The following is a 7,582-nucleotide window of genomic DNA, read 5'->3' as shown; positions in this document are numbered from 1 at the left end:
TATATATGTATATATTTATGTATATATATTTGTGTGTGTGTGACCTTGGGCAAGTCACTTCATATCCTCTGTGCCTCAGGCACCAATGTCATAGATTATAGCTCTATGGGGCAGGGACTTGTGTCTGCAAAATGTCTCTGTATAGCGCTACGTAAAACTAGCAGCGCTTTAAAAGAACATGCTGTTATTATTATTATATATAAATGTGTATGTATTTATTTATATAGCACTATTAATGTATATAGCGTTTCACAGTAGTAATACATGTGAAAATCCTATAAATAACAAATACAAATATCAGGTCATGGGAATAAGTGATTTGGACATAAAAGTAACATTTCGGAAGTGTGGACAACTAATACATCTTGTAGATTGCCTTTACAGTGTGATGTCATTGATTCAGTAGATTGTGTGCAGACCAGGACTGCAGTACAGTGTCACTCACATGGATGACTTGCGTGGTAGAAGCTCAAGAACAAGGATGTCAAACTCCAGTCCTCGAGGGCAGCAAACAGGCCAGGTTTTCAGGATATCCCTACTGAAAACCTGGCCTGTTTGGGACCCTCGAGGACTGGAGTTTGACATGCATGCTCTAGACGGAGCACAGCTGTGGGTGGGAGGTGGATTTGCTTTGCATCAAATGGTTTGGAGCAAGGTTTATTGTATGTATTATCATAATAACAATGCAATGCTTAACTTTTATTTCAGGAGGGATGACTGCAGAACAGAAGTGAATATTGAAGCCATGTGTTCCTTTTCTTGCAAAAGAGAAAATTTGAAGGACAGTTGAAGAGAAGGAAAATTACTACACAGAGACAGATAAGCAATGTGTATATTTCTCATTTACCATTTAGTATTTGTCGTTTTATTGACTCCACACAATCCGGCTGCTACGGGTTTCACATTGAATATTTTCATCTCTACTCTACCCCTTCCTGTGATCTGAACCATGCAAGTTTTCGTTGATTCAATACATCATGAGTAGAGTGTGGCTACAGTATGAAGTAAAGACCCAAGGACCACATCTACTACCATTCATAACAAGAACATGTGCAGTAGCGCACAGCTGCAGTTCTATGTGATTGTTATGAAAGGTTGAGGTGGTTCAATTCTATGAATCTGGAGTGGGATGGATCCTGTTTGCATCATATGGTTTCATCTAGGCCAGTAGATTATATAACTCTCAGTACAGGTTACACATGGCATCAGTATTAGTGATTTAAAGAGGAGGAAAGCTTCAATGTGGAGAACAAAGCCAAGTAATGTTGAAGTTACTCCTTTTACCATTTACTTGGTCAGTCTGTACTGTCTACTCTCCACACAGCTGCTAAGGATCTTCCATTTTAAATACTTTCACCTCCTATTCTGCACTGCTTTGCTGCCCATTATTCAGAGATGCGTTCCAGTCATGTTTAGCACTCTGAATCTCTCTGCAGTCATTGGTTCAGCACATCATGGGTAGAGCATGGCTACAGATACAGCAAGCTATTATTATTTTACCGGCTGATCACCCATAATATTGCATTAAAACATAGAATATCACTTAATTTCCAAAAGATTCAGTGATGCTGATAATGCAGAATCTCACAACATTTCCCATCATAATGCCATAATGCACAAGTGGGAGAAATAATCCTTGCTATATCTGTACATTGTGTGACGTATTACCTCAATGACCGATGAGAGCAAGTACATCTTCTGTATAGAGCGGCTGTGTTATGATGCAGTTATTGATCATCATTGACATAATCACAAGAATCTTATGCAAAGGGAAATTGTCCGCAGCGAAGTGAGATTTCAGCCCCCAAACGTCTGTAATATTAATGCAATGTCTTACTTTTGTTGCAGTGAACACTGAAGAGACGGATCTACTACAACACTGTACAGGATGAGCATACGCTACAAGCAGCAAAATGATCTTGCAGTTGACAGTATGTTGTTCTGGTAATGTGCACAATTATTATATATGGGCTACACACCACAGTGCTGGACATATTCTGTTAACTTCAACTCTACTCCTAACATGGAGATGTCTTCCTGGTGTTACTGATTCAGTACATCATATGCACAGTGTGGTTATGATATGATGGATTGATTTAATGAACCCACCAACCAATGATGACATCTGCATCATCTTCTGTAAAGTGCAGCTACAGCATGATATTATCAGCATTTGGTGCGGTATAATCAGAGGTATCTATGTGCTTTTGTGCCTGTTTTAAGTCCTCCAGCTTAACGCCCCTACACCTCCCACTACACAGGCATACTTACTTATGCATACACTGACATCTGGCATACCTACACACACCCCAGGGCCACTTCCTTCCCCTGATGTCAGGGAGAGGATGGGCATGCAGAGTGCAGTAAGTCTCCACGTTACTCTGGCCAACAGTCTTGGCCTACCTCCAGCATCTGTCACCCACAACATCTGTTCCCTCCTTGTAAAGTGCTGAACTATCTCACCTGGGTCAGTGCTATAGCTGATCACAGTGCCCGATCAGGATGTCACTGTGACAGGCAGCAGTGCAGATTGACCGGTCAATCAATGCAGTGCCGCAACATATGCACTAAATGAGATTTCCGTGCCCCCAGTCAGGTTACTCCCTGGGCAGTGACCCTGCTCACACCCTCCCCTAGTTCCACCTCTGATCACAATTATCTCTCTTGGAGAGTGTAGCAAATTGGAGTTGGGGGAATCTCACCTCTGCCATGCATGGTCACAATCTGGGCACAGGACCCAAATAGTGGGCAATGTGGCACTTCTTACAGTAGAGAATAAGTAACTTTATTCTTTACTTGTGTATTAAGGACCTTATTTGCATTAAATTCAGTCCACATGGGACCAAGACTTTCTGGCTTACTGAACAAAGTGGAATTGTTTCGTAGAGGGTGGAGAATTGTATTTTATCTGAAATTACCCCCTCTGCACAAAATACAAACAATTATACCCATACAAGTACCTTGTGGAAGTTGTTGCCCTCTATCTTCCTGTGGTCTCTCCCTGTTTCTCACCGTGCCTCCTCCCATTTCCTTGCACCTGTGCGTCTCCGCATATATCCCTATACTCAGAGCCGGCTCCGGTCAGTGACATGGGATGCCCAAATATGAGCATACCCATATATGGGCATCCATGCCACTGACCGGAGCCCGCTCTGTTGCGGATATGGAGAGAGACTGGGAGATTTACATCCCCTTATAATTCATATGGTGCATAGTACCGGCACGTATTGTTTTACCGGTACTGTGTACCTTCCTACTTTCACACTGGTACAGTATATGCTGCAGTGGGACTGAGAGGGATATATTGGTAACACATAGTCATTGTTGGGGGAATTCAATCCATTTTGAAAATAGTAATGAAATGTTTTTTACTTTTCTTTTTTTTCAGTAATGAAGAATGAAACATTTCTGTTAAAATTGAATTGGAGGTGAACTGGATTCATCATCAACTCTGCACCAGTGTGAATTGATGTTCTTTAATGTTCTGATAAGGTACATGCAACATCTCTTCCTCAACCCCTGCACCACTCTCTGCCTCTTGCCTCTCTCTCTCCACCTCCCTGCTAAGCGTATTAACCCATCTAATGTAATCCACATTCCATGTCTCACTTTACTCTTCACTTCTCACGTGCCCTCTGGAATGACTGCTCTCTGACTAACAAGGTCTATTTGTACATGACCTCTTCTGCTCTCATCATCCACCACCTCTCATTCCCCTCACCCCTGTCCTACTCGATACCTCAGCTTAATTGAACTCTCTCCTCTGACATCTACCCTTACACTGGCGACACACTTTATTCGAGCTCGGCTAGTCCCACGAATTCGGGTATACCCGGGTGTATTGAGGTTTGTGACTGTTTTCTGCCCGAGTGCATTGAGGTATTTTCCAAGCAGGGATTGAAGCATTTTATTCCCGCTGGCTGCAATACTGCACAGTATATATATATATACTGCATTACAATTCATGAATTTATGCCATCTGGTAGACACGCGAAGCATTGCAGCCTATTAAATCCTAATCATTATCATTTAACAGATCAGATGCCCGTCAGCCAGGCATGAACCCAGGCTGGGAAGGCAAATGCAACGGGGCTTGTCAGAGGTGAGGAGCGGCGCATTCCCGGTATCTGCCAGGTACATACTGGGTATTTGCTCGAATAAAGTGTGTCGGTGCAGTATCTCTAACCTCTCCTCACTTTCTGCTTAAACTAACTATCTTGTTAACTTTTACAATGCTATCATCTCCTCCTCCTCCCTCCTCCTCCTCCCTCCTCCATCATATATATACCCCTTCTAGGCTCTGACACACTCATCCCTCTAAGGCCATGATTATCATGGGCACATGCTTGGTCGTCCACAGTGCGTGCGAGCGATGCAGAGCCGCCTCGGACCTCAGTGCAGGGATTGCTGCATACCCCCAGCATCTGTCACCCACAAACAATACACACACTAATACTCCCCACAATACACACTATAATACCTCCTCAATACTAATCTCCCCAATAATATTATAGCTCCAAACACAATATACACAACACCCTTACACAAGATACACAATCTAGTACTCTCCTCTGCACCTCTACACACAATATAATACTCCCACACACACAATATACACACTACCCTCCTACCCCCATAAAATACAACCAATAATACACACACACTTTGTGGATGTTGGGACCAGCTCCCGGCATGCACCAGTGAAAGAGAGAGGCCCGCAGAAGCTCGGAAGAACTCCCTCCATCCGTGCCTTCCTCCGTTTCACATCTTCTCCCTGTCTCTCTCCCTCCCTTTCCTTGCATCTCCCTGCGTCTTTACGTATACCCAGTCAGTGACGGCTCTGGTCACGTGATGCCTTAATATGGGCTTATCCATATATGTTCATCCACGTCACTAATGTGATGCCCGCACTGTTGCGGAGCTGGTACTTACGACGGGCACTTATTGTTTTATCAGTACTGCGTACCTGACTCTACCGGCCTACTTTCAACACTAGTACAATATGTGCTTCACTACGAGTGAGTGGGGAATATTGGCATCACACAGTCACTGTTGAATATGCCATTCAATCCATTTTGAAAATAGTAATGCAATGTGGTTTTGTTTTGTTTGCTTTTTGCAGTAATGAAGAATGGAAAAGTTATATTAAAATTAAATTGGAGGGGGACTAGATTCAGCATTTCATCATGAACTCTGCACTTGTGAGAATTTAACTTCTTGAATACCCTGACAGGTACACGCAACATTAAGACTATAATCTGCTGTGCAAGCTTTCGTGCTATACCTCCCCCTCAGGTTTTGATTTATACATTTGCTGCCTCAATTCATGTCCTCTAATATTTGAAAGCTCTCTCCTAGCATTTTCTCTTTACCACAGAACGTCATCCCAATGTAACCTCTCTCTTGTTCTTTCTGCTTGCTGTTTCCTCACTCCTCTGTTAAACTTTTCTAATTTCTCTAACTTCCACACTCCTGCTTTTATCCACATGTTCTCCTCTTTCCTTCCCCTACCTTTGCATGTGTCTACACACTGCACCATTTGTACAGACCTCTATTGCAGCTATTTCTGCACTGCTCAATGAAAAGCACTCTTTAATATCCTATTCTCTGTGCCCCCTCTCTCTGCGCCCCCTCTTTTGGCGCCTCCTCTCTCTGCGCCCCCTCTCTCTGCGCCTATCTGTCTCATTCTCTCTACGTCCCTCTCTCTCTACATAGAGCTATCTCTGTCTCTCTCTACACCTATCTCTGTGTCTCCTTCTATGTTTGCTGATGTGTGGGATATCTCTTATAATCTTGAACCTGCTCATATACACATCGGGCCTCCCTGCCTCTGCCTCCCTGCTAAGAGTGTTAACCTATCTAATGTAATCCACATTCCTTTCCTTACTTTTCTCTTCCCTTCTCCTATGCCATCTGGAATGTCCGTTCTCTGACTAACAAGGCTCTAGTTGTACATGACCTCTTCTGCTCTCATCATTCACAATCAGTCATTCCCCTCACCCCATCTTACCTGTCCCACTGATTTGCCTCTGCTTAATTAAACTCTCCTCTGACATCTACTCTAACCTCTCTGCTCTCTCTCTCTTTCCGCTTAAACTAACAATCTTATTAACTCTTACAATGCTATCCTCCTATCTATATGCCCCCTCTAGGCTCTGACACACTTGTCCCTCTAGCCCACACCCTTGGCTAAATTCCCAAACATGTTCATCACACTTCCACTCGCTGTTCTTAATGCCTATGAAGGAAATCACACAATTGATATTTGATTTTTCTACAGTAAAAATGTCTCCAGTCCTGTATAAAGCTGCTCTCTGTGGCCAAACCACACTACTTTTTTTTCACATTCATCAACACTCAAATTTAATTTACGCTGTCTTTTTTTCCCTGTATTTGACTCCCTCCACTAACCTTCTCCTCACACTTGCCATCCTTCCTTCACTTCTCCTCAAGCATTTGACTACTTCAGAGGCAAGGTGGATGCCACCCACAAGGAGATTCCTTCTGTCCCTTCCCCCTTCTCTCCTTCTACCTAATTCTCCTTCTGCATTTGACTCCTTTTCTTCTCTTACAGAGCTGGAAGCTAATCATCTTCTCTTCTCCCTCTACCACATGCCCTCTAGATCGTATCCCCTCACACCTTACTGCATCGATTAGTCCCCACTCTCACCCACATCTTCAATTCCTCCCTATTCTCTGGCTCTTTACCCTCTTACTTTAAGCCTGTAGTGGTCACCCTTTTCTCAGAAACAACCTACACCCTATGTGCCTTACTAACTACCGCCCTGTATCCCTCCTGCTGTTTGTCTCCTAATTGCTAGAATGTCAACATTCTTAAATCACATTCCCTCCTGGATCCTTTACAACCTGCCTTTCGTACAGCTCGTTCTACAGACTGTGCTTAAAGCAAATTCCCAAGGTCACTTTTCCCTACTAATCCTACTTGATCTATCTGCTGCGTTTGATGCTCTCAATCACTCTCCTCCTTCATATTCTAAACTCTCTCTTGGTATCCGTAACACAGTTCTATCCTGGTTTTCATCATAACTTTCCTGTCACACATTCTCCATCTCTGTTGCTAACATGTCTTCGTCTTCTATTGATCTGTCTGTGGGTATACATCAGGGCTCTGTTCTGAGATCTCTCTTTCTCTCTACATACTATCATTTGGTGACCTCATCAACTCTTTGTGACAATCCTATAAATAACAAATACAAATATCAGGTCATGGGAATAAGTGATTTGGACATAAAAGTAACATTTCGGAAGTGTGGACAACTAATACATCTTGTAGATTGCCTTTACAGTGTGATGTCATTGATTCAGTAGATTGTGTGCAGACCAGGACTGCAGTACAGTGTCACTCACATGGATGACTTGCGTGGTAGAAGCTCAAGAACAAGGATGTCAAACTCCAGTCCTCGAGGGCAGCAAACAGGCCAGGTTTTCAGGATATCCCTACTGAAAACCTGGCCTGTTTGGGACCCTCGAGGACTGGAGTTTGACATGCATGCTCTAGAAGGAGCACAGCTGTGGGTGGGAGGTGGATTTGCTTTGCATCAAATGGTTTGGAGCAAGGTTT

General features: G+C 43.3%; 1 long non-coding RNA gene across 1 annotated transcript; it reads left to right on the top strand.

The window, feature by feature from the left end:
* Nucleotides 1-3,405: 3,405 nt before the first annotated feature.
* LOC142481342 (uncharacterized) lies at nucleotides 3,406-5,226 on the top strand. Its single transcript, XR_012795752.1, has 3 exons — nucleotides 3,406-3,492; nucleotides 4,037-4,134; nucleotides 5,123-5,226. It is a non-coding gene; the product is annotated as an uncharacterized LOC142481342 (long non-coding RNA).
* The last annotated feature ends 2,356 nt before the right edge of the window (nucleotides 5,227-7,582 follow it).

Source organism: Ascaphus truei, unplaced genomic scaffold, assembly GCF_040206685.1.
Source record: "Ascaphus truei isolate aAscTru1 unplaced genomic scaffold, aAscTru1.hap1 HAP1_SCAFFOLD_2546, whole genome shotgun sequence".
In the NCBI taxonomy this organism is placed as follows: Eukaryota; Metazoa; Chordata; class Amphibia; order Anura; family Ascaphidae; genus Ascaphus; species Ascaphus truei.
Note: the sequence above shows the minus strand (reverse complement) of the source record. Positions and strands in the feature narration are given on the sequence as shown.